The following is a 5,550-nucleotide window of genomic DNA, read 5'->3' as shown; positions in this document are numbered from 1 at the left end:
CATGCTGGCGTTGGTCGCTGGGGATTTCGGTTGTGATCGATCCACATCTAAGTAAAGTTGATCGCAGCTGGGTCTCTCATGTGGCTGGTACTGGTGTGTCCTGGAATACTGGATATATACACGGATAGGGCGATCTACTCTCTGCTACCCTAGCCCGCGGGCAAAAGCAGAGGGGGGGATAAGAACACAAGCCTATAGGTTGCCTATCTCAGCTTCGCTGGCTGAACTGTACAGTTCTAGTAGGGATACACTTGTGCATATTCTGAACACAAGATCTATGGTAAGTGACGGTCTGTGTTTCAGATATGTTAGAGTAGGGAAAACGATAGGATTAGGGTAGAGTCACACACTATTTCTATGAAAGTAGAGTTCTTTTATGATTGGTTTTGGAATATAATTGGTCAACGTGTATTGTGGAGAAATAATTTAACTACTACTATTTATATGGTTTAAATGGACTTTAAATGTGGTGTTTACTATCTTAAAATATGTGGTAAAACTGGTAATTTATAAAATCTCTTATTACTTAATTTATTTGAGTGAAATTAATAATTGTGGTAGCAATTTCTGATTTTTCGGTGTGGCTGCGGGACACTTAGTGTTGCTAACTGGTTTTTCAAGGTAAATTCTATCAAGTTGGTTAGGAAACAAACTATTCTTTGGAATAAAAAGCATAGGTTTGTTATAGGGCCCAGTGGCATGCGAGCGCCGTCCACTGATGGAAAGTCTAAAGCTTAGAAAAGTTTGACTTACTTATTTCTTATAAAAGTTAGCAACTGCTCGGTGTTTCGATAAAACATTAGAAAGATCGAGAAGTTATGGTCTATTAGCAGTATTGGGGAAAAGGGGGGTTTAGCTAGGGAAAAGAAACAAAATAAAAAAGGGGTTAGTTTGTAGATAGATAGCCCTTCAGGCTTACTTGCTTAGGATGCCCGATAATGTGGTTTGATTGGGCCTAAGGATTCCAGACGGTATCGCAAGTTCTCACCCCAAACCGGAATCGAAAATAGAGCGTAGCCGATGTTTTCTAAAATATTTTTTAATATTTATTTCATGTATGTTTCACTCACTAACTTTTATTCTAAAATTTCTTCATCACGTCATTAATTTTCTCACTATAACTTTCTAGGCCTAAATCTGATAAAATACTCTTCTATAACACTATATTATTATGCTACAATAACCTTTATTCTTCTTTAAAATATAAATAAATAAAAATTTAAAAATTAGTCAAAAATACAGCTGATACTCATTAAAGGATCTAGGTTATCGCGGTTCACATCGAAGGGTTCTACTTATTCACGCTAGACGATCACAAGGCCAAATTTGGGGTATATTTAAAGGGGGGTTAGCTATACTGTTGGTTAGTCAAGTAAGTAAGTAAATAAGTAAGGTGAGCGGAGGTTTAGTTACATTTGGTTCCGTGCCCAAGGGATCTAAGATGTGCTCTGTAGAACACATCTTGGATACCAAGGTTTATAAATAAATAATAGGAATTAGCCTTACCAGGCTACATTTGTTGTTGTGAAAACGAGTGGGTGTGCTGTATTTCTTGACTTATTTCATCTCTAAATAAAACTCATATACCTAATATTTTTATTCAATCGCTATTTCATAAAAACAAAAATAACTTTATCGTTAATAAACAAGTCTGTAGTATTTTCTTCCATTGTTAATTCTTGCCGCGTTCCGAGCGAAGTCATGCATCAGTATGCAGAATCAATTATATTTTCGTCTTCCTCTGGTATCTGTAAAAATAAAATAATAAAATTAAAGTAGCGTAGTAAACTTAGACAAAATCTATTTCTAGGAAATTAGCTCATAATCGTAGTGGTTTAAACATCGTCCCGATTAGGCCATTTGGTTGCATTGCTACGTAGCAATTGTTGGCATTGGCACATCTTGACGTTCCTTTGCGCCTATGCGAAGTACTATTATTTATTCTGTGCCTTAATGTATGTTTTTCTAGCTGTGGGATAGGCGGGGCTAGTACGTAAAATACTAGGTACTTATAGAAAAAATACCCATGTACCTAAAATAAAAGGCCGGAGGCGCGGAGCTAAGCACTTTAGAAGAGTTTGCCACCTCGTGACCGGAATTGGAAACATAAGTGTGTACACTATGTATAATAGCAATAGAATTTCATGTCAAAACAAATTGTGCTCTATCGGCCTAGTACATTTTCATAGCAGGTTCTGCCATCTTCAGGGCTATTTTGAAAGCTTTACATCACGTTTGCGCTTTACATTGGAGATCGGATAGCTTCGATGCTGTCTTATATAGTCCATGAACACTCTCTGATGTTATGTATGTTCCTGGAAGACGTCTGTTATACAGAATTTCATTTATAGGCAGGATAACTACTAGTTAGGACAGTAAGTAGGTCGTTATCATAATCTAGGTGTAAGACTATATTATCTCAGATAACCTAGGATACCTAAGCCCTAGATTTAAGACCTAGTAATACAAGAAGATAGGCTCTAGTCTAATGGCTATGGGGGCGCGATTATTCGTTGTCGCGCTGAAGTACAATATTATATGGGGCGTCCCGCCATTTTTCTATGAATGCTGAATAGCTACACGCATGTGGTACTATGACAAGTACATCCTTCGATGGATGGTTTATTTGCATTTCAGTTGTAACTCTATAATCTACATATTGGCTGACAGGATTTCATACATCATACAATAATTTGGCAAATTGTTTTATACCAAATATTGTCACTGTAGTGCAGCCATGAGAAGAACAGGTTTCTGTCTGTTAAGATATAGGTATTAATAATATTAGGACTAATTTAAGTTCATTAGCTTATAAGTCATCATATATTTTCATATTACATCCGTAGTAAACAAGCATACGTCCCTCTTGATGGTAAGAGGTCACCGTAGCCTATGTCTGCCAATTATTTCAATAAATTAAATGCACTGTACGAATTTCAACTTTCTATACGTATATATTTTTACTGTAGTAATACAAATAAGTATGTATGTATAAACAAGATTTTCAATAGCTTCATATGACATGAGTTCGTTATCTCACATGATAAGCTGTAGGCTAGTCTAAAATAGTAAGTGTAAAACCATACAATCATTATGTTCGGTAGATTGTGTACACAGCTTTTATACAATATTACACAAGTCAGGAGTATGCCAACATACTGTACTTCATTACAACCATGTCAAACATATCCTACGAAATATTAGCATTACCAGCATCTGGGAGGTCGTACCTCGCCATACCTTAACTCCATCACTGCTTGCTCATTGTCACAATTGCTCAAATAATTTTATGAAAATTGATTGAAACTTGTAATATTCCTGTTAAGTAGGCATAGATAATAAGCACCATTACTACTATAAAACCATATTTTACTGAGGTTCAGAAATCGTATGTAGTATGTGGTACGCAGTAGGTATGTAAACTTACCTGATATGACCGGGTCCAGTCTGATTGTCGGATTACTTTGTAGTTCAGTAACGTTGAACATGAGCTGGTTGTGCAGATCAGCGAGACTGAAAAGAAATAGTCAGACATTAGAAATGTTCATATATTATAAGAAATAAAAGGGTTTAGTTTTAGAGTGGGGTTCTGCCAAATTGGGAACAATATTATTTCGTTTATCTACTCACGGGGGCGCGTCGCTTAATTTTGGAACTAAGACACGCCCGTGAGAAATATTGTGTCAGAAAAAACAACGCATACAGCAAAATTTACAAAAGAAAAAAAAAAATATTAAAAAGTTTGAGAACCCCTGCCTAGCAGTTCATATCTACATGAGCTAGGACATAAATGAGTTAGTAATAAGTTTGCTTAGCCAATAAAATGATATGAGTCAGTTAAGTTTAATTTTTCACTTCATCGCTATGCCTCGCTATGCTTCGCTTCACTAAATTTTCTAAATATAATATTGATGCCATGAGCTGTTCACTTTTAAATTTAATAATTAGAACGTGTTATTATAATAAAACATAAGTACCTTTCATTTATATGAAGTCAGTAGATATATGGAAGACGGTCCAACCTGAAGCATGGCCTCTCGGGTAAAACCTGAAATTGTATATATTGAAAGATTAGTAAAAAAAAAAAAAGGGTGTATGTATGTTTAAGGAATCTTATTTATAAATACGTATCATTAAGATTGTTTATATTTATCTAGGCCATTCATGGTTAAAAAAAAAAAAAGAAGAACAACCATATCCATGTTTCTAACTATAATTTCCTGTCGAGTCGTTTTACTCACTAAGTAGAGTTAATTAAGTTAAAAGTAGCTGTTTAGTGGCAATGATTTTTTGTACTTACTTGAGGATAGTGCTAAGACGGAGTACAGTCCATAAAGGACACACCGGAAAATTCCTCAGTCCACCTGCACATTGCCGACAGCTGGTTGATGTTCTTCGAGGATGGTTACCCATTTCATATACTGAAAATTAATACATACATTGTTTAAACTCAATGTAGCAGAAATAAAATCTATGCTAAGTCTGGATTTTTAGTCTACATAATTTTATTTAAGTATCAGACGTCAAGTTTTATCTTTGAAAAATACAAAATTAAAGTTTGGACAAGATTCAATGCCTATTTTTAAATGCCATGACATTCGTTTGAGGTCCTACAAATATTATTTTCCATAGCCCATAAGCCAGCGCTTCAGAAAAATAATTGAGAAGTTTATATGTTGGTACGGAAACAACGTTACAATTTCCAAGAACACTAGGTAGCCTAGATCAAATAAATTAGTCGAACATATTTTTAATGCTTACCGTTTAACCAAGGTATGTTCAGTTTCTATAAATATTGATTTCCATAAAATTTGTGGCAGATGTGTAGAAATATCGGGCATTGTAAATTCCAATTAGATGTTGACTGAAAAATCAAACAACCATATAAACCTCTTTGAAAGTAGCAAATATATTTTGACAGTTAGGACTATTTCACGTACATTTAGAATATTTAAGATCCTCTTAGGCAATGTGAAAGTCAGAAAGTACGAGTAACGTGGGGAAATTTATTATCATTAACTTATCTGACGACAGAACAATGAAATAAGCAACATTTCACCATATATATTCGGTCTAGTCGTTGTAGTTCGCAAGTATGTTCTGCTGGGTTTCGAAAACGACGACTAGTTTGAAAACACATCAAATAATAAAACAAAAGCTTACCTTTCATGCAAAACTGCTTTTGAAGTAGGCAATTAGTTCACTTTATCAATTGAGGCATAGCCCGATAAGACATCCTTTGCATGGGCTGTTTGCTCATTAGATCATGAGTATGAGCACTAAATTCTTCTATTATCTTGATGAGAAACACAACAAAACACATGTCCATTGCATTCACGTTTTTTTTTTCCAACAATAATGTCATGTCAATTTCGTAACCTCACTTTCGCTAACGGAAAATTACATTGCAATTGCAGTTCAGAGTTCAATTTGATAAAACAGGCTCACTTTGTCGACAAAATTATTTAGAAGTAACGCGTGTTTAGGGCAAATAATGTTTTGTTTGCATTTTCTTAGTTTGCTAAATGACAAAATGGCGAATATGGACGG

The 5,550-nt window shown here is 35.0% G+C and overlaps 1 long non-coding RNA gene across 1 annotated transcript; it reads right to left on the bottom strand.

Annotated features, from left to right (window-relative positions):
- Window positions 1-1,721: 1,721 nt before the first annotated feature.
- LOC125230630 lies at window positions 1,722-5,215 on the bottom strand. The gene is made up of 6 exons (XR_007177540.1): window positions 5,164-5,215; window positions 4,762-4,864; window positions 4,301-4,421; window positions 3,978-4,048; window positions 3,428-3,513; window positions 1,722-1,748 (listed from the first exon to the last, which is right to left on the bottom strand). It is a non-coding gene; the product is annotated as an uncharacterized LOC125230630 (long non-coding RNA).
- Between the last annotated feature and the right edge of the window lie 335 nt (window positions 5,216-5,550).

This window comes from Leguminivora glycinivorella, chromosome 10, assembly GCF_023078275.1.
Source record: "Leguminivora glycinivorella isolate SPB_JAAS2020 chromosome 10, LegGlyc_1.1, whole genome shotgun sequence".
Lineage (NCBI taxonomy): Eukaryota > Metazoa > Arthropoda > Insecta > Lepidoptera > Tortricidae > Leguminivora > Leguminivora glycinivorella.
Note: the sequence above shows the minus strand (reverse complement) of the source record. Positions and strands in the feature narration are given on the sequence as shown.